General features: G+C 39.2%; 1 protein-coding gene across 2 annotated transcripts in view; it reads left to right on the top strand.

Moving 5' to 3' along the window:
• The window catches only part of PTCHD4 (patched domain containing 4), an 87,685-nt gene that overhangs the window by 48,461 nt on the left and 16,361 nt on the right, over positions 1-22,863 (top strand). The gene's annotated exons all lie outside the window — the stretch shown is intronic.

Here is a 22,863-nt window from a genome sequence, read left to right as displayed (position 1 = left end):
TTGTGTTTCTCTGATGTGACCTCCCTCCCAGGACTGACAATAGAAATTCTTGCATTTCTGGAACCGAGGGAATAAAGCAGGAAAAGAATGAAAGACAGAATGTTCTCATCCTCCTTGTGCTGTTGCTTACCTTAACTCCACTGAATTTGGTGTGAGCCCTTGATTCATGGCCCTTGCCAGAAGCACAGATTAAGATTTTTTCAAGATGGTACCCAAGAATAAGCGAAAACATCTGAAAATGTAGACTTCAATCTTATTGTTCTCCAAGGACACTGCATTGGGCCCAAGAGAAGGAAAACAGTAAATAGGCAGATGGTAGCTGGGAAGGAATGTGACTGTGAGGAATAAACACAGTCATGAGGAGGGGACGGGAGAAGCCCTGGCAGCAGGTAGAGTTCCTGTGAGCCTGTCAGTAATGACACTCCAAAGGAAACTTGGCTCTTGCAAAGAGGGAAAAAAAACAAAACAAAACAAAAAACAACAAAGCAAAACAAAATAGAGAAGGAACTTGCATAAAGAGGAGAAGGATAAGCCAAAGGGAAAGGAAGACTGAGTTTATTTAAGAACAGGCTATGATGCTTGAACAGATAGAGATGGAGGTGATGACAATGAGGAAAATACATTCCAGGCTTCTCACTACCTCAGAGCCTGTAACAGTGACAATCAACAGACACATGCTGAAAACCAAAATCCCACCTTTGTCATCACTGCTTGCATGTTTCCCCACTTTCAGCACCTGTTAGTACAACCATTCCCCCTGCAGACCTTGGGCTGCAGAGCATGGCTGAGGCTGCAGGACATCCCAGTCATTGCTGGGAAATGCACTTCTTCTTTCTGCTGAGAGTTCATTTGTCATTAATTCCTGCTCACACAGCATTACACCTCACTGCTCTAATGATTACACAGCCCTTACTCAAACAGAAAAGCAACTCTTAAGTACTTCATCCCTGCACAGGGAAAAAAATGAGGGTGAAGTTAGTATGACTGGATATTGTTCCTTCCCTGATGCACATACTTTTTGATATTTGATATTTCTTTCCCTTTGCCTCATTTTTTATTTTCTTCAGAGCATGATACAGAAACTTCCTCCTTCACTGGGTTTTGAAGACAGAAAGTCATCAGGAACAGCCTCTGAATCAGACCCATTTTTTCAGCCCATGGCTAGTTTCCATGAGATGGAAACGTATCATACGTATTCCACACCTTCCTCTGGTGCAGCCTGAGGCTCCACCTGCTCTCTCCTAACTTCAGACGCTTATCTGAGATTCCTGCTTGCCCAAGGCTCTTTATAGCCAAAGGCAAAGAGGGATCCCCAGCCGGTGTTCCTGATCTCAGCAACTGCTCTTTCCAGTGATTAAAAGGAAGACCAGTGCAAAAAATACTAATGTAGGTGCCTCTTAATTGCCTAAAATTGGGTAGGGGGAAGCCAGGAAGCAGCATGTAAACTGAATGTCACACTCCATGCAGAAGTTATGCAGGTATTGTGCCCTTCCCATCCCTGGGCTAGTGCTGACCTAAATTGGATGAGCGTTTCTTTGCAACCATGCAATACAACCAATCACCTTCTAGATCTGGTCTCTTTCAGCATTAACCATCACTTGTTACTCCATCACTACTCGCACTAGTATCTGGATCTTGTCTTCCTTTTTTGCTATCAGATTGCTATTTTCCTAACAAGTTTCACTGTGACTTCTTCTGTCCATGAAATAATTCTGTTGAGTTTTGCTGGTGGCATTTTTGAGACACAGTCAGCTCAGGCTAGAAGAAAACAGGCAGAAAAGAGATGATCTCCTTCACAGTGAGACAGAGCCCCCACCACTCCTGGTAAACTGAAGGTGATCTCTTATTCTTTGATCGCTCTAAAATGTTTTTCCTCTATTTTTGAATTAATTAATTATGTACAACTCTGAGAAATGAAGGTGGAACATGGGAGGTTAAAATATGAGAGAAAAGATTCATGTAATCTTTTCTGTAGAATTCTGTGATAAGTGCATTCAGCATCATTCACCACAAACAGGGAATATTCCATAATTTATCACTTTAATCCATTTCTTTGTTTACAGTTTTTGCCAAAAGGAAAAAAAAAAAAAATCTATGGATTAGCTATTTAACTGACTTGAATTGGAATACTTCTAGTTAACTGTAGGGTTAAGTTCTGTAACACCCTGAGGGGGATCTGGTGCTATTTATCTCTCATGGAAGAAGGTATAAATGCAGTGGACTAAAAAATACCTCAACACATCTGTGGTCTTCAAAACAGCACAAGTTTTTGACTTCCATATAGTCAAATAACATTATTAGCAAAGGTACAATCCTTTATGTAGTTGGTAATATTTATATAAAATTTCTTTATTTTTTTTTATTTATGCCATACTTTGAAGGGCCAAGCAAAAATTTCACTTTTTTTGAGTTGAAAGTTGGGATGGGAGTAATCAAATAACCTTAGCTGGCCTCGCAAGGGAAATTATCTTCTCTCTATTTAGTGCTAGTGAGAACTTGCCTTATTTGATTGTATCGCGCTAATTGAGGAAACCTAATTTAAGAAAGCTGGTCTGTAAAATCCTGCTGCTTTCTTTTAACTTCAAGGTGTTGGTGTTTCTCCTAAGAATGAAGCAGGCACATAAATTTATGCTGTTGTAATTTTATAACGGATATCTCTGGCAGATGGCATATTTTAACAAGGTTGAAAAATCCCTACGGGCTCAAAAGAAGAACTGAGAACATAACAAACATTTCATAAGGAAGCTAAAATTCAATATATTTAAAAACAAAAGAAGAGTTTTTCAGTAGCCAACTTGTATATTGAATGTTTCTATTCTCAGGGGCTTTTAAAACAAAACAAACCCCAAACATTTTAAATTTGCTTGAAAATCTTTTTGCTCTCCTCTAGGTTGTTTTTCATGAATGTTTTTACCTCTGGTTTCCACCATAGACATGCCTGAAGAGTTCTGTACAGAATTACTAAAAATGATAGTGTATTTATATTGTCTAAGGGATGTGACAGAAAAAAATCACCCTTTCCCTAATTTCCATCAGGACAGACATCCTTGGTGCAACTTCTTACATGACTAGAGACCAACTTTGAATAAAATGAAGCTGAACCAATGGAGGTCTTATGCACAGGAGCGAATCCAAAGTAATTTAAGAAATTGTAGCAGATGTACTTGGGTTTAAGACAATATAATTGAAATGACAATTCAGAAAAGTATTTAAGCACAGACATAACTCCATCTCTGTTCATGCTTAGCTTTAAACATGCATTAAAATCCAATCACTTAAATACATGCTTAAATATTTCCCAACGGGATTCTTTCTTGAATCACAGCCTAGACTCTGGAGCGATGTTCATGTTTTATGATGTGCAGTACATTTAAGTAGTGCCACACTTCACAGGCATTCAGAATGGGAAAATTAAACTGGTAATAATGTTTTAGAACAACTTTCCTGTTTATTATGCAGATTTGGCTTATGTCTCTGTGTTTATGACTATTTTTAACTTTTCTTTTCTACTAAAAATATAATTCAAGTTACTTATTTTCTTCCAGACAGCTTCAGTTACTTCACTCTGTGTTTTGAACTCTTAGTCAGTAGGTCTGGACAGCACCATGAAAGATGGTGAGGAAAATCAGGGCCTATAAAAAAGATGGGGCAGATATTTTATGTTTGAGCAAGGAGTAATGGTTTTCAACTGAAAAAGGGCAGATTTAGATTAGATATAAGGAAGAAGTTTTTTAGAGTGAGGGTGGTAAAACACTAGAAGTGGTTGCACAGGGAGGTGGTGGATGCTCCATTCCTGCAAACATTCAAGGTCAGGTTGGACGGAGCTCTGAACAACTTGAGGTGGTTGAAGATGTTCCTGCTCATGGCAGGGGAGTGGATTAGACAACCCTTAAAAGTTCCTTCCAACCCAAACGATGCTGCATGGCGAACAATGTACACAGAATTTCAAAGCTCTGTTGGAATACCTTTTCAAGTCCAAAGTGTTATCTATTGAGATTGGCCACTTTTGTTCCACATCCAAGCATTTACAAAGCTCTCTCTTGAAACACAATGTCAATTTACTTTTTCTCAGACTCTGAACTGCAAGATTTGTGATAGTTTTAAATTTCAGATCTTGCCTACGCATCAGTGTTCACAAAAACTCTTTTGAAAAATTAAGTTCTTTAAGAAGATCAGCCATTACAGGGAAGAGAATGTGGAAAAATAATCTCTACGTACTGTCTAGACTGATTAAGGCTTTGGATATTATTTTGAACTAAATTAGCCATAATAATTATGCAATCACTTCTTAATATTTCTCAATAAAAAGATGTCCCTATATCAGCTATTTGGAGGGTCTCCTTTTTCTCTCCAGTGCTCAAAGAGAGAGCAGGGATGATCATTTGGAACTAGATTCCTCTTTTTTGGCTGAAGAAGGGATGATTACTCCCAACCCCCCTTGATGTTATCTTTGCCATGGATTTATCCATTACTGCAGTAAAGACCTCCCTATTTCCAGGCACTTCCAGATGCCCTGAGACCACAATCTGAGCAAATGTGACATGAAGTCAGGCTGCATTATGGCATTTATGCAAGGCAGTTTGGGGATTTGCATTTATGTTCCTTCATTTTTTTTCTTTCTAAAGCCTCACTGATCAGAAAACAATTTGTTCAAAGCATACTCAGCTAAAGAATTTCTGTGTGAGAGCACATGCTTTTCCCCTGAGGGTAATGCTTGTTTGACAAAAACTAAAGAAAACAATTGACTCTGCTTTTCAGCAAACACTTGTTTTTAGGCAAACAAACAAAAAATCCATTTTGATTGTGAGACATCTGAAATTTTAACCAATCTGAGATTACTAAAAGTTCCAGTTACCTGAAACTGGAAACCATAAAGAGTTAAGGCGTCTCTTGAAAAACTTACCAAAATATGAATTTTCTGATAGAAAATAGCTTGTTTTCTCCCGCTGACTCTGATAGTCTGAGATGTTATTTTTAAGCACAGCTTCTTGAAATACTGTGCAGTTTTATTCTGAATGAGATTTGCTGTGGGTGTGCATCTTATTTTGTGGAAACACATCTACTGCGTTCACCTTCACATATTTAGAGATAAGTTGGGTAAGAAAAGTGGGCTGGTACTTCTTCATGCTTCAGGCTCTTCTACACCCTCACATTTATGAACTGATGGCTCTGCTGGTGCCACTACCACAACACTGCAGCTGAATACTCTTGGCTATTTTTGCAAATTAGACTTTTTTTTAGCTTAATGTCAGAGAAGAGAATTTCTTCCTTCCCCCTCATTCGAATCTCTTCAGAAAACATATAGTCTTTGAGCTATTAAGAACCTATGCTAATGTATCTCTAATCCTGACAAATGTCTTTGGACAATACTTTAGTAAAATATATTTACTGCCACATGGTTTTTCAAAGGTAATGGTCCATTGTTAAAAATGGTATTTCATGGTAATTTGAGTTCTTTCTGAATTTAGGACACTTCACCATGCAAGAATGTAACCTCATCAGAAAGAAAAATGAATTGCTATGAGTGGTATCCTGCTTTAGTTTTCATTTTACACCTTCTTGACCAGTACAACTTGATCTGTTTTTTCAGGAGAAACACACAGTGAAATGAAAAGTTGATTAAATCGGAGTGTTTTACAAACCATTTTTATTAAATCTTGCAAAATGTTTGGCTTGTATTATATCTGAAAGAGAAATTCTTTGGGATTTCTCTATCTCCCCTTTTAAAAAAGATTGTTGGCAACCTGATCCAATGGAGTGGGAAAAGGGAAAAGCACAAGAGAGGCTACAAAGCTTTGCCTGCCTCATGTAACACCCGGCATACAGGGGTTGTACCTTGGTATTGGCAGGACATCCTTTGTCACCTCTGCTTCTCTCAGATGCCAACCCCTCCAGTAAATGTATGAGCTTTTGTGATTTGAACTCATCTTAAGCACACAACCACTCTAAGATGCCGTAAATTCTTCTCCAAGATGAAATTCAGGTTTAGATTAAAGTAAGACTTGCAGAAAATATGAAAAATTATGTTCCTTCAAATCTCCACCTCATCTTTGGAAAGATAGAAAGGAGAAAACATTGTTTGATCTCTTCTCTTCCACAGCTACAAATCAAGCAAAGTCTGAGTCTTCTGAATTAAACTTTTCAATTTATATTTACTTTTTTTGTTCTTCCTGATATATACAAGGCTCTGCCAATGTTTGCTGACCTGACAAAAATGCTTTGCTGGATACTGATTGAAAACTTGACTCCCAGACACTTTAGTTAAGATAGATGCTATTTTTATTATAAGGCATACACCACTTTTAAAAAAAATTCACCTTGGGACATTGTCATCTTGAACCAAGAACTTTCTATTGCAATAGCAGCTTATTCTTCCTAAGAATGTGTTGCAGTAAGAAAATTAATTAGGCAAGCTGAAGTGCAAGGTGCAGAAGGAAAGAGGTGGAGAACCTTCTTGCCTTTTGAGGAACAAGGCCAAATGTATTCATTTTCTCTGAACTGCAATAGTGGAGAGAGGCAGGCAGCAGCAGCAAACATCACCCATGAGTGGATAGGCTAAAGAAACATCACTTATGGAACCTGGTGCCTGCTCATGCTGCTAAGAGTGGCTTCCAAACACGTTCAGGTAGTCCCGCAAACCAGTGAGCCTTTGGATCATTCCAAACTTCTGGAAACAGAAGATCCAATTCTTGCCTCCACAGGTTTTTAATGTGGCATAAAAGAGAACATGACAAGATGAAAAACCCAATCACACTTACTTGTATTTCCTACTTGACAACCACTGCTGTCAATATTAACTTCTTACCTATTTTATCTGCTTCTACTCCTGGAACATTCTCTAGTCATTGTCAAATATTCATTTTACATATTTTTCTCTTCCTAAGAATTAAATCTACACATGGAGAGTACCTAAACCCCTCTGCTATGCCAAGTCTGTCACAGTAGCCCTGACAAGGAAGCTCAAACTCCAAGTAGGCTCTTCCAGGAAGAAAGCTTTTATTTCTGTGAATGGTTTCCAATGGTTGAACAATCCCAACAGTTCAGCAGTATTAAATGATTCAGTCTGGTGCCAGGTCTGGCAATTAAAATATTCCAGGACTCTTAACGTCAAGCTGATAAGTGTTGGAATGCCTGAGTGTACATCAGAAAGTTTCACCTGACAGGGAGAGAACTTTGTGTGGGGGTTCTGCTCCAGAAGAGTATCTGATGTTGGAGAGCTGGAGAGGGTCTGTGGGGTTGTCTGGCATCCCAAGCAGCAGTTACACAGGACTTCATAGCCAGACCATGATATTGGTAGGAAACAATTGACAAACTCCATTTGCGATCATTGAAAGAGAATCATGACCAACAAGGGAGGAGAAAAAAGTGAGAAAATGGGGTTGATGAGCCAGCTGAAACAAAGTAAGGTATTAAATGAGATTTGCATCTCTCCCCTCTATTTTAAAGGATAACAGGCAACTCCACCCATTGCAGGATATTGCAGCCTCCCTGAAGAGTTCATTTGTCTTTTTTTAAATTCTGCCAAGGGGTAGTGTATCCGCAAAGATGTTTATGCTTTGCCCATCCAGCAACATGAAAGAAAAACCTATGAATAAAACAAACATCTTCTCTAGACCTTCAAGTCAGAGAGGAAATGACTCTCAGCCCAGGAAAGATAACTGAATATAACAAAAACACAGAAACTCAAATGTATTTGGATATCTTAGCACACTGATAGGTGAGGGTTAAGTTTTTCTGCACCTTAAAAAATTTAGGAAAAATCGGAGGCTTTTTTATTCATAAGACACCTCTACCAATCAGTTACAGGGAGAAAAAAGCACAGGATTACTGAACTGCATTAATTATTTATTCTGACAGTCTGAACAAGCAATTGACTTGAGATAGCTTGGGAGTCTCTGTTGACTAATAGGAGAGAAATATTCCAGAGTTTAAAGGCAAGGACTGAATTGAGAGTGAGTGTTTATTAATACATGATTGAATTTACTACTCTGAGGAGAAGTTTATGTTATGGCTCTTTGGTTCTCATCTACAGAAAAGAATAATTTGGGAAGGCCTTAGAATTGTTAGGCAGGCTCTGAAACATAAAATCATTAAGACAGTAAAAATATAGTGGGAAATTCTGAAGGAGAATAGGTAAGATGTACATTGGTCATACTTCCTATGCAAAGTGCAAACCAGAAAAAAAGGAAAGAAATAAGGTAACTGTATGAAGGAACTTTTTTTAATGAAGAGTAAAAAAGAATCACACAGCAAAAATCATTTATTATCACAGAAAACCTGAAATATAGCTGACTTATCCTGAGTTTGTTTTAGTCTCTTGGTTTCAGTATTATGATGTCAATTAACTCTTGCTGAGCAGCAAAAGCTTTGTTTAAAAAAAAAAAAACAAAACTAGAAGGCAAAATTGAAATTCTGAATCTCACAGACAGCAGAAGAAATAAGAGATGAGCTATACACAGTACAACTGTGTGAGGTGGTTCCCTCAGCAGGTCACTGTAGGTTCTCTTTGTAGTCAATGTGATGAAATATGCACTGTTGAGTCATAACTCATCTGATCTGATTTAAAAGCCCTCCTAGACTGAAATGAATTGTCCTCTAAAAGCATTCGTCTTCTGTGGATAAAAAGAGTGTCTAAACAGCTCAGAGTTACATGTGTGCAGATGAACCTCGCTCCAGATGTTTTGCAAATGCATGAAATTCCAAGGAAGAAAATGGAGTCTATTTGATTCTAAGTAGAACCTATATGTAGCAAGGAAACAAAAAAAAAAAAAAAAAAAAAGCAATAATTTGTAGCTTGGATTCACATTGTCTTAGAGTTTTATTCATCTTGCATCTTACATCTCTGAAAGCAATGGCTGTATCCATAGCAGTTAGCAAGGCTGTGCCACTGTTTATTCTTTATTCTGGAGGCCAGCTGGCATTGTCTGACAACATCCATATGTTTCAATTCTCATAGCCTTCAAAAGAGAGTGGCCAGATCCAAATTTCCTATTGGGAACAGTTCCTGGCCTATAATACATCCTCAGCTGTGCCTGGGAACTATTTATGAGAATGTTACTTGGCCCAGATCAAACGCCTCTGACAGTTAGAAATATGGCAAAGAGTTTTGGGGTGTCCATTCCAGGGCATTTGTTAATGTAATGATATAGAGGTACCCACTGAAAATGACTGCATAGCACAGCTTTGAAAACCTGGGATACAATAGCCTGCACATTCCAGTAGAGACAGTGGCAAAAAAATACCTCAGTGCCTGCTAGATTCAGGTCTGAGTTATCTTGTCTCCATTTTCAATAAAATATGAAAATATAGTTGGGAGTTACAAAGGAAGGTGATAATATAGTGAGAATGACTGACAGCTGGTGCTGATAAAGGGGAATATATACTGGATAACCTGAGTATATATGAATATAGGAGATACAATCAATGGGAAATGGGCATTAAAGTGATCACTGTCAAAAAACTGAAATCAAAGCAGGCTGGAAGAACAGAAAATGAGTATATGATTTATTCCTGATCTCTTTATATAAGACATGAATCAATCACAACAACATTGGGCTACATTTATAGTTTATTTGTTAAGTCAAGAAGAGGATAAATCTCTAGCTCTACAGTATTGCATATTGAGCAGCAAGTGGTCCAGTCTAGCAACGGGTGCATCCTGACAACTCAGGCCCAGTCTCAGTGGGAATAGGTGGAATAGGAATGTCACCAACCATAACACGAACTAAATATCTTGATCAATGTGAAAAAATAGACTTTCAAGGAGAGTGCCAAGGAGATTGAAATCCAGATTGGGGAACAATGGACAAGATCTTCATTGTTACCACCTGGCTTTTCCTAACATCACCATGATTTTTAAGTCATACAGTAGGATTATTGCAAAATATAAGATTTCTTCATAGATGAATAGCATTAGAGTAAAAATTACATTTGAAAATGAAAAAAAAAAGCAAAAACGAGTTCTACTCTGGAACTGTAGATGTGTTTCTTGTGCAACAGAATTTGGTTCAGCTGCTTAAACAACTAGATTCAAGATAAGGCTTTCTTGGTTCCCATTGTATCAACAGAGTTCAAAGCTGGGATTCATCTGCTTATTGCAGGTATCTTGTGTGGTTTAGAAAGCCCTGGGATATATTCTGTCTTGCTTTCAGCTGCCGAAAGAAAAGGACATGAAGAAACATGTATCAAAGTGTCCCAAATGTTAGTGAACATCCACATTTCCACCACTGGATTTCACCACTAGTAAACAAACATAGCCAAGAGAGATTTTCAGTTGATCAAACATATTCCACTTTTCCACAAATCTCTTCCACTTTCAGGACTCAGTACAATGTTCTAAAATTATGAATCTAAGAGTATGAATTTCCTAAGAGTATGAATCTAAGAGTCATGTTTGGGTACCTTGAATACTCCAGTCCCGGCCACCATTGATTGGGCATCTGAATGGAGTCCCTGCTGATTTTGTGTAACCATATGTTGTCAGGTAAGAAAATGTCTCCAACCCAGCAGAGCCTGATGAAAATTAATTTCTAAAGGTTTGAGAGACTATCTCAAATAATCTTGCAAACTTTATCGATTATTCCCTTAGAATTCGTGGAGGGAGGTCCCAGAGGATGGGACTAGGGAAACATAACACTTATCTTTAAGTAGCAGCATAACCAAAAGGATCCAGAAACATATAGACTGGCCAACCTAACTGTGAAAGCCAGAAAGACAGAGAAGAAGGTTGTTAAACAATCAGTTTGCAAACACTGGCAGGATAATAAAGTGACAAGAAAGAATTAACATGAATTTCTTAAGAACAGGTCACATCCAATCAATTTTATATTCTTCCCTGATGAAGAAGCACAAAGTTGGCTGTAAAGACATATAAGGTGACTTATTTTAGTGGTTCTTCTATTTTCATTTTCCCATAAATAATGGATGCCAGATCATTAGTACCTCTTCATGAGCTTTTTATGTCTTGCATGTGTCAAATGCCTCTGTTTAATGTGTGGCACATTTCCCAGGAAAATGTCATATTTTTAATTGACACCCTGCAGTAGCTGCCATACCTTGGCAAGAACAAAATGAGACATTCATACCAGAATGTGTGATGGAAGTACTGCCACCATGAGAAATTATTCATGTGCTTGAGGGATTCCCCCTTCTTAAATCACAGTTCTGCACCTATGTCTATATGGGTAATATTTCCCAGTTAATCCCTGATGCAGTCAATCATTGATATTATCAGCCTGATTTCCACAACCCCTACACTGGTATTCAGAATGCTGTGATCATTAAACTACACTGATGTCAAAGAGGTACAGAAGAAAACACAAAGTGTCTTGATTTACAGAAAAAAACACAACATTCAAAAGCCCTATATAGAGAAAAAAATAACTGTTCAGCAAAATGACTTATGAAGAACCAAAATCCTTAGGATTTAATATGGAAGTTATTGACTAGAATTTGTGAAAGCCCAAAGACTTTAATATCAAAGTTATTGACCAGAATTTGTGAAAGCCCAAAGCCTCACTCTTAGTGCTTTTCTGTCAAAGGTATTATAAGATAAATGTCTGTAGTGTTCAAAGTTTTTTCCCACCTCAGAATTATCGTGGTGGACTTTTCAATATGGGCTTCTAATCATATTTTATTGCATGAAACCTGAAGCAAATTAGAGATGGCTGGCAGCAAATTTCTAAGCAGATAAAAAGATGCTTAAATACTAAACTTGCTTGGTGCACTCATCTTTCTCTGCATATATTCTATCAGTGCTTCTTCACTGGTTTCAGTTTAAAGAAATTCTCAAGAAAATTGTTAAGGTGACATTTGTGAAGCTGAGTGTAATAAAATTTCAAAAGTTTCTAAGGGAAAACTGTCAAATGTCAATATATCTACACATGCATACATAGTGCAATTTTCAAAATTGTCTTTGAGGTAGAAGGAGAAATTACTTAGATGTCTATCAGTCAGTTTAGATGTCTACATACATTTTTAATTTCCTCTTTAATGTTAAGAGTGACTAAAATGTCATCTCACCTGGAGTTATCAGCCTGAAAATTAAACTTCGAGACTCCCTCAACAGTCGGTGATGTGAAGTGGGTGTCCCCAGAGAACAATCCATCCCACCTATTTTAAGATCCAATTAATCATTTCTTTGTCTAAAGAGGAAACTCAGGGGCCTATCCTTGTCTTGGTGCCTTTGAAGAGTAAACAGCAAATATCAGGATATACCATGTTCAGCCTTGCAGAGAAATCAGCTGGGGGTAGGAACTGAGGGACCATTGGGCTGTTTGCTTCCTGCTTTATTTAATTATGGACTGAAAAATGAATGTGAACAAACTGAGTATGTCAGATGTTGGAGTACAAATGTGTGTACTAAAGTACCTGGAATTCATGTGGAAGGGTTTACTGAAGCTGTTCTCTTACAGAGAAATGTCTAGGTTTTTCTCACAGTTCTCTAATTTTTTTTTTGAATTTTTTTTCAGTTTCTAAAGTCTACCAACTTACATTTAAGCACCTAGGGATTTTCTATAGGAAAAGTTCTTCATGCATTTATAAAATTCAGGTTCAAGATGGAGTGTCTCAAGTTCGAAAAACTTGCATCCAACTCTCCATCCTTTTCTTGCCAGAAAAAGACAAGAAAAAAAAAGAGAATGGTTTAGACATAAAATGTTCAATTTGGCCTCAATCCCATTTTTAGACTCTTGGGGGAAAAAACAGCAAAGGAAATGAAAAAAACCCTACATTAACAAATGATGAAAAGTATCTCCTTCCTGTCAGTAGATCAATGGTAAGAGCGCCTACACTTGCTCAGATCCAGTTCCAGGGTTAATTCCCTGTCTGAGAGAATAAGTGCCCACTTGGTCCACACTCTCTTCATCACCATGCAGCAGGAGCACTCTGGGGGAGGCAGTGCCTATCCAGGCACTGTTATCCTGTCCTGGCAATATTTGTTAAATCAGTGATTGATTTGAGATGTCACTGGATTCAGTCCCAGATGAGTGACATAATCCCCAAACAAGACATTTTCTGCTCTCTCACTTTGTCTCATCTCACTTGGTTCAGGCATTTAAAGGCACTTTTAAAGCCAACTCCTAAGAACAGGAAAGGAAAGAATTATGTATTTCTACCAAAAAAAAAAAAATTACTTGGCTACATTTGTACTCTGTAAATTTATAGCAGACCAAAACCAAACTTTATGGTGCAAGACAGCAACTTGTACCAGCAATAGTGTGGCAGCAGGACCAGGGCAGTGATTGTCCCCTGTGCTGGGCACTGGTGATGCAACACCTCAAATCCTGTGTTCAGTTTTGGTCTCCTGATGACAAGAAAGACATTGAGGGGCTGGAGTGTGTCCAGGGAAGGGAACGGAGCTGGGGAAGGGTCTGGAGCACAAGTCTGGTGAGGAGCAGCTGAGGGAGCTGGAGGGGCTCAGCCTGGAGAAAAGGAGGCTCAGGGGGAACCTTCTGGGTCTCCACAACTCCCTGACAGGAGGGTGCAGCCAGGTGGGAGTCAGAAACAAGACAAGAGAAAATGGCTTCAAGTTTCACTGGGGGAAGTTTAGATTGGATATTAGGAAAAATTTCTTCACTGAAAGGATGGTCAGGCATTGGAACAGGCTGCCAAAGGAAATGATGGGGTCACAATCCCCAGAAGTGTTCAAAAGTGTCTGGATGCAGTGTTAGAGGCATGGTTTAGTGGTGGACGTTGCAGTGCTGTTAATGGTTGGACTTGATGATCTGGGAAGCCTTTCCCAACCTTACAAATTCTGTGATTCTAAAGTGAGATATAATTCAGTCCTGAAAGAATAAAGATAAAAAGAAAATCCCAGCAAGATTCCTCATTTTTCTAAATCTACTCTCCAATAAGACTAAGACACTCCTTTGGATGCTGCATATTTACTAACAAGGCTAAAGAAATTCCTTCACTTTAATATAAAATAAGAGGTATATGGGAAGGAGACATGAAGAGCAGTGATAGAAATTGATGGATAACCACAAATATAACCACAATAAAAAGGTTTACAGTTAAATAATTTTGATTATCTGCTTCTTCAAGTCAATATTCAAGTCAAATTGTGCCTGTTCAGGTTAGAGTCTCTCCAAAGTGCTTTTTCAAGGGATAGTGTTTGTGGTGTGAATGTGTGAACAAGTTCCCTGGCTAAGAAAGTTGAGAGAGTAGGCTAAACAGGACCCCTGACTTAAAAACCTTCTATACCTGTATTTTTTAGATTAGAATCTTCATCCTTGGGGTCCAGAAGCTTAAAATTGCTGCTTCCTTTGAACAAAAACGTGATTTTCATCAGAAGTTTGCCTTCTCTTCAAGGCAAGCTCAGGGCTAACTGACCATCATTAAATTTTTTTTGCTCTTGGAGACAAACAAGGGTCACAAAAGAAGTGAGATGATTCACTGCAAGGCTGGATTGGGTTTTCTGACAAGCTGCAAGAATCAGGGGTACTCATCAAGTGCCAGGGATTGGACCCTAGAGAAGAAGAATATTACACCTGAATAAATAAATCTGCAAAAATAAATTGACAAAGGTCTGTCAACCACCTATGCTAAAAGAAAAAAGGAGAGAATAGGATCAATAGGAGAATGAGCATTTTGGGTTTTGGTCTACTTAGCTCATACCTGAGAGCTCAGAAAGCAGACAAGGAGGAGATATATGAACACATCCTGCCTTCATCTGGGCTGCTGGCAAGTCTGCCTGGACATACTACCTCCCAGTCTGCTCTTCCAGAAGTAATAAAATCTGCCTTCATCATTCTGCTAGAGACAAAGGCAAAGAAGAATTTTCTGCAGAACAGTTTGTGAGAAAATTAGTTGACAACAGGCTTCTTGGCAGTTTGCAACCACAACATTTGTATGATCTGCTGATGCCACAGTTTTATTCCCTGCTAATCTGATATTACTCTCTTTCCTGTGCAAGGGCAGCTCTTGTAGCTGGTGTTGGCACGCAGAAGGCAGACCTCCTAACAGTAATAATTCCAACAACATCTTTCAGTTTATATCAGCACATATTGTCCCAGAATATGCCATGGAAGACAACCCCAACACACAGCAGCCAAAATGTGACCATATGCTTGATCACTTCATGATGTGGAAGTTCAGGTTTGCCAGCCACCTCCTTGGATCCAGTACAAAGCCCTACCTCACCAAAGGAGCCAATTCCTCAGAGATAATTGTGGTCTTTATGTACACACTCCTGGATTCATCCCACCTGGCATAACTGAGTTGTCAGCATCTGACCCTCTGTCTCCTTGGGCTTCCTCTGGGTCAATGAAAGGAGACAGACGCCTGTATATCTCCAGGCAGACAATTTAGGTTGTCTGAGATTTGAAGGGCAAGGGGGATAATATCTGCCCTGCACAGGACAATCTGTGGGATGGCAGGCCAGGGTTAGAGGGATTCAGTGCTATCCAGGACCCTCAGATTGTTGATCTGAGATAAGCTGAGTACATTGGAGAACACTTGAAATCTTACAGAAATGAGCCAGAGTCCCCTGACATAACAGAAGCCAAAAGGGAAATATCAGGGAAATATCTCTAAGGAATTAAGAGGTGTTCCTCTAGGCAGCCCAGCTGAAGTGCATCTGCATGAAAGCTTCTACACCCAGCACAGGTAACACACAGGAGAGATTGGAAGCCACCATGCTGCTAGAAAGCTGTGACCTAGTAGCCATTCCTGAAACTTGGTGGGGTGAATCCCATGACCAGAGCATGGCTATCAATGGTTACAAGTGTGCTCAGAAGACACAAGGGAGGACGCAGAGATGGAGGAGATGTGGGTCAGATGAAGAGTCAAGGTAAGCCCCTGAAGTTTAGGAAAATAAACTTCCAGCTCTTCAAGGAACTAGTCCATACGACCCCACAGGAAACTGTCCTTTAAAGACGAGGGAGCAGAACAGACCTAGAGGATCTTTAAGGAAATCTTCCACAGAGCACAAGACCTGGCAATCCCCAGGAGCAAGAAATGGGAAAGGAAGGCAAGAGACCAGCATGGCTGAGTAGGGTCAAACTAAAAGACAAGAAGAAAATGTACAGGCAGTGGAAGCCAGGACAGGTATTCTGGAAAGATTATAGGACACACTTGGTTGTGTAAGGATGGGGTGAGGAAGACCAAGAGACACCTGGAGCTGAACTTGGCTAGTGACACAGAGAGTAACAAGAAGTGCTTCTACAGGCATGTTGGCCAGAAAAAAGAAGGTCAAAGAAGGCAGAACCCCCTGGTAAAAAAGGCTAGCAAACTGGTAACACCAGGCAAGGAGAAGGCTGAGGTACTCAGCAACATTTCTCCTGAGAAAACAGCACAGGACTGCAGTGATCTGATGCTAGAGCAGCAGAACTCCATGTACATGGCTATGCGAAGCTTTCATCTTTTCATTTAAAATGAAAAGATACTTATTATTAGCATTTCATATGAAATAACAATATTAAATCTAAAAAGAGGTTACAAACATGAAGATTGTGCAGCAATTTTTTAGTAGGAACATTTTATGGGAACATTTTCTGTTTTCATTACTGCTTTTCTTGAAAAATACATTTCAGAATCATGGAATCATAGAATGGTTTAGGTTGGAAGGGACCTTAAAGATCTCCTAGTTCCAGCCCCCTGTCATGGGCAGGGGCACCTTTCCGTTTGCACACAGGGGATATTTTACAGGCCACAGATAAAACTGTTGTAAGAAAAGGAATTTTAATATTCTTTGCTGAAACATTTTTATATTTTGCTAGAGTGTTCTGATTTGTATTTAGCAATCTTTTAAGTTGTGCTGTTGGAGTCTTATGAATGAAAACACCATTATAACAACCATTTATCAGCTTGAGAGATATAGACAGAAACAATACAAATTTCTGGCTCAGTCTTATAATGATAACTCATGACAATATCTAAAAACATTTTTAGTTCTTTAAAACTGAAGGGAAAGAGCAATTTACTATGTCATCGCTGGGATGAATGGGCAACATTTTCAGAAGCAATCAACTAAAATAAACTGATATATAGGTTCCTGTCAGAGGCAAGTAATCTTAAAATCTCTTTCTAAAACAAAGCATAACTTTGCATTCTGTCCCACACTTAAATTGCAGTGATTTACAAATATATTTCATTTTATATTTATTGTTATTTGCCTTTCTGAGTAAATTCAAGGTACTGAGAGCACATCGTGAAGTGCTTCTTACAAAGCTTTGCTGACATAAAAGTAATAAAACAAAGCATTCCATGAGATCAGTGATTCACTGGGAACAGTCAGCACCTTTCTTCTGGCGTAGATTGTAATTTTTTTTCTTCTGAGTTAAGCAAGCAAAACCTTCTTTTGGTAACAGACTTATGAGGCTGCTTCTTTCCACTTTTTTTACATCTCTCAGTTACATGTATCAAGCTATTAAATGACATCTGTGGTCTGGGTTTGGGTTATCTCTGCCTTACCCCCATGGAGATGACTGACAATGCAACATTTTAAAGTGTATCAAAAGCACTAAAAACTGAGGGTTTAAAGTAGTTTGATCCAGCAGTTCCCTCATTCCCCTTTTTTCTTTCACAGCACTGGGCTTCTTATAAGGGGTAAGCAGACTTTTTCGAGAGGAAGGGTAGCTGGAGCAGCATGTCAGATGGAAAGAGAGGCAGAGATCATCTCCCCAGTTCCTATTACCATGCTGGTTTTAATGGTCAGAGAAATTAATGAATGCAAACAGTAAAGCCAAGCGGGAGTGATGGGCTCAAAACAGCTGAGGGTTTGGTCCTAAAGCAGGAAGGACACACTGCTGAGTCAGTCACCCCATAGAGCAAGGCAGCCCCTGGCCCTCCCACCATACAGCTGTAAGGGCTTTCAACCAGTGAAGTCATTGCTATAAAAATGTGATAACCTGAATTAGCACACTGTGTTTTCTGTCATGTCCACAAAGGTATTAAATTTACAGACCCCACCAAGCTTATAAACATGGTACCTCAACAGAAAATGTGATTTTTTGCACTTGCAGTGGCAGAATAGCATCACCCTTTGGCTAAAGCCTTTACTAGAAAACAGAACAGAACCAGGGCTGTGACTATATATACAATATTAAATGTTTTGCATGCTCCCTGGCATGCTTTTACTCTGTCTGTTGCACTTTCCCAAATAATTACCAGGTGCAAATTAACGTTTGTGCATGGCCACTCTGTTCTAAAGGTTAAAGGAGTAACATACCATGGTTTACATGCTTAGATTGCACCAGCTGGCCTCTGTGACAGAAAATTAACCCTAGAAATAATTAATTCATTAGAATGGATGCAGATTAGGAAACTCCAATGACCTCCATAGGGACGTATGCACAACAAAAGATTCATCAGAGAAGGCACTACTCCTCCAGACTCCTTGATATGCTAGGAAAATACATCTTCAAACTAATTTCACTTTCAAAATTATTCCCATCTGAAACTATGGATATAAAAAATAATAATGGGAAAAGGTAGGGCAGCCAGCTGACTCACTGTTCCTGGTATTCCAAGCAAAAAGAACGCTCCCCAAAACAGACAGGCATCTCATATATTGTTCCTAGACTATAGTTTAGCCTTAAATTTTCAGACTGAGTTTAGCCAGAATAATAATTGAGTGAAAATCTTAATGATCCTCCCCCTGGGATGAACTGCTAAAGGTCAGGTTTCAGATACATTGATAAGCTGCTAAATGCTGCTAACTGGGAAAGGCTTTTTTTAAGCCCTGCACAAACCAACCTACTCATGTTTTTGATGGCAACACCAGGCACATCAGATGGCTGTGGGAGTTTTGCCATGAAACAAAATCTCCTCTCGTGCTTTATTTACAACCATTTCACCAGGGTTTATGAGGAGCAGCTTGAAGGTGAGGCCACACCCTACAAAACTGAGAAAGAGCTTTTAGGTCTAATTCCATCTCTTCATGAAGTCCTCTGGTCAGTGATTTGGGGAGTGAATCAGACCCATGTAGGGAAGGAGTCCTTCACTGGTGCCAGCTCTGACTCTTGGAGAGGCTGAAAAACAATGAGGAAAGGAGTCCTTCATTGGTGCCAGCTCTGACTTTTGGAGAGGCTGAAAAACAATGAGGGAAGGAGTCTAGGGCTTTCAGGAAAAGCAGCAGTCATGTGCTATCTTAAAAATTGGGAAAGAAACATATTTTAACAGATGTCTATGAGTTTGTATGGTTTACTTCTGTGTCTTGGTCCAATACCCAAGGTATTAATCCCCAAAGTAAGACATTTGCATATATTGATTGATATCAGACTTTAAGCACATAAATAGCAATAAAAATCCTGTGCTACATGAGAACAACAAGGCTGGTAAATGCCATGAGCTCACCGACGGATCCTTCTGATAGTTCAAAACTAGATAGTTTAAAGCCAGATAGTTTAAAACTAGATTTCATTTGCCTCGATTTCCCTGCCATGAAATTGGCATAATACCCATAACAGTCTCACAGATGTCATGACATTCATTCATATATGCAGTGCAGGAGGGAATCGATGCATGCACTACTATATCATCCCACGGCAAAATAATCAATTTTTAATCATTGCTGTGCACAACTGCCAAGGGTAAATTGGAGCTGAGACCAGGCAGTAAAAGAGGCAAGTATTTGTATCAATTCAAAGACAAATTTCTAAATGGTATTGCTACAATACTAAAATTAGTAAAGTCAAAAACTTAAACGCCAGATTTAAGGTCCTGAAGAGCTGCACAACTTTAATTCATGCTTCTCATGCATTTGGATCTTAATGCAGTCAGCCCCATGAATACAAAGGAACACAAAATCATTCAGACTGACTCAGGCCAAAGGGTTTATCTAGCTCAGCATCCCATTTCTGATAGCAACCACTGGCAAGTGCTTTAAAAATGAGGATTTCAACAGGTCAAGCATCAAGTCATACTCTCCCAAAACACTCCCCCGGGCTCCTGCTGCTTCTTGGCTCATTGACTGTGCACCTAAATATGTTATCTCTGACTTTAATGACCCTTTCCATGCAATTTTCCTCCATGAATGTGTGCAATTTCTTATAACTTCCTGAATGGTCCATATTAGTGTAACAGGGTTTTGAACAAATTTGATACAAGTGTAGCTGCAAGCTGTGGAGCAGCAGGCAGAGCACCAATACGTTTTGCAGTTTTCATTTCTCAATAGAACTGCACAATGAAGTTTAAGGAGAATTATTTTATTCCAATCATCAGATAAGTCATTTCTTCTCTCTTTGGTTCATTTTGCTTTTAACCCCTTGTCTAGTGAGAGGAAGCCCTTAGATCCAAGGAAAGGCTTTGGGCCATGTAGAAGAGTGCTAAGCACCTTTATAACCATTTGATAGCTTGTCTGAATGAATTCCTGCATCTACAGCATTCCATCTAGGCATGTTCTATAGCATATATACTATTTATCACAGCACTGTCACTGCTGTGATAAACAGTATATATGTAACTTACACATCCTGTATTGGGAACCTGGCTAAATTTATTGGGACACGCTGGGAACATGGGAGAGGGCTGCTGTTCCCCCAGAGTGTTGCTGTGTGAGCAGCACAGTTTGTGTTTCACAGAGCAGGGCAGCAGCCACACCGCTGCTTGGCAGCTGCCTGTGACTCTGGAGCAGAAGGATGTGAGGATGCTTCCCAGCCTGAGCAGGACCACTGGTGGCACTGGCCTGAGCCAGAGCCCTGGAGCTGCAATGATCCGAATGCTGTCCCAGGCTTTGCATTGGCAGTGGAGCAGCCTTCCTCCACGTTCCTATGCAGTGCAGGATTGGGGCTTTTTGGGAAGGGAGAGGAAGATTTAATACCTGTTTTTCAAATTGCTGAGTCAGTCCCTGTATTTCCTTCACTCCCAGCAAACAGAAGCAAAAGGCCAATGTCGCCGCCCTCTCTGCCTTCCCATCCCTTTTCTGAAGTAAACAAATGTCAGCAAATCCCGCACTAACAACTGTTAAAAATATCACCCTGTCAGCAGACAGGTTCATTCCTTTTGCTCTGAAGCTCTCTCTTCACTGCAGTAAAGGTGTGCTGTTACATCAAGATAGGCAGTCTAGGTGGAAATCTCAGTGACCAGGGGAGGAACAGAGGTGCTGTGCTCTGCACCACAGTGTCACCAGCTGGAGTAATTTCCAAATAGGAATTACTAGTGTAGGAATTTGACAGGATTTGAGTCGGTAACTATCAAGGTAGAAGTTAGCCCTGCTTTACTCAGCTAGAACTTGTCCCTGGGGTAGCAACTGAAAATGAGCTTCTTCAGCCAAGATGCAGCACTCACTCTCTTCAGTGTATTTTAAACCAAGTTAACCCCAGCACCAGCTCTATAGTCAGAGTGATAAGATGGTGCCCCATTAGATTTTGGGAATGTATGAAAAATATTCATGATCAGAGCAACTACGTCCCTTTCAACAGGAGCTAAATCCCCAGAGAGCTTTGCCCAGGTGATTTTCCATCTGCTCCAGGAAGGGGACGTTAGTAGTTAAATGAATAATTTCACTGGGGAAAGTGAAGAATGAACTTTTTCTGCTTATTGCTTGTTATGCCTGGAATCTTACAGTTCAGAAACTTCAGATTGTGCAGACAAATGTATCTTGTCACTGAAAAGTAAAAGTTTTCTCCTGTCACTACTGGGTCCCACCACTGATAACATTATACACTTGTCTCATGGGTAAAACTCCAGAAATTTGTCCCACTCCCTTCAAACACTCCTTCATTCTCTTCATTTGCTCAAACTTACAAATGCACTGATCATTTTTTGGACATATATTCTTTCACACCTTCTATTTACTCCAACTATTTAACCATTTTTCTGCTTTTCTTTAAAGAATCCATTATTGCTCCATCTTTGAAAGAAAGCAGCAAATGACCAAACATATTGTTTCTATAATGATTCAAGTATAGATTACTTTTGCTGGATGCCAGAATCTACACTTAATCAAAACATTTTCTTTTCTTGGGTCTCACTATTACCTTATTCTTTTGGATGTTACTGGATTATCAAATCCAGGTGATAAAGTGTTCTGATCAGTGTCACAAATCCATCCTATGCTTTTAGCATAAACAAGTATATAATAAATTCATTTAAGACTTAATCTAAATTCATTATCTTGTCTTCTATATGTCACTTAAACTCCCATCAATAAATAAGTTTCCATATGTGCAGTTCTTACTTACAATGTTCATTATAAGGCTTAAATGAGAAACAGTGAAAAGCATTTTAATTCATTGCTAAGCACAGCAGAAAACTAAGCAGGATTCCAACTTTATGTACAATTTGCACAAATGTAATTTATATACATTAGCTCAAATGTAAATCTCCCTTAATGAGGTGTGCAGCCTGATTATTAATCACATCCATTGAAACATTCTCCATCTTCAGCTTTATTTCAATGCAGGGGGAGGTTGCTATTTGATATTTCTGTTCCTTTGAACAAGAAGAAGTGTTTCTAGGCATGAAAAGTTGTAAAATTCGACCTTAAAATGAACTTTAGCAAGTGAACCTTGAATACAAAGAGGTGTCATTACAGTTCAGTTAGAAATATGTTTGTGTCTAGACCAGCAGGTCTTTGGCTCATCTCCAGGGCTCATCCTGGGCTTCTACCCAGGGAAGCTTATGGAGAAGCTCTGGAAAGGTCCTTTCAATATAAAAGATCCAAAATTGGATAAGATTCAGAATCAGAGATGCCAAATTCTTGCCAGCATTAATTATTCTTAATTTAAATCAAGATCAAGGTCCCACTATGGTGGCCTCTGTGTAAACAGGGATAACAGTGTTTGCCTTGAGAGCCTGCAAAATGAGAGACAGAAACTGATGAAAGATCAAGGATGTGCCAAAGGGATGTGATGTGTAAGTAAATTATCTCCATGGCATTTAGCTCAGTTCCCATAGTTGCTTATGTTTGGGCTTCTGTGT

The sequence above is a fragment of the Corvus hawaiiensis genome, chromosome 3 (genome assembly GCF_020740725.1).
Source record: "Corvus hawaiiensis isolate bCorHaw1 chromosome 3, bCorHaw1.pri.cur, whole genome shotgun sequence".
Taxonomy (NCBI): Eukaryota; Metazoa; Chordata; class Aves; order Passeriformes; family Corvidae; genus Corvus; species Corvus hawaiiensis.
Note: the sequence above shows the minus strand (reverse complement) of the source record. Positions and strands in the feature narration are given on the sequence as shown.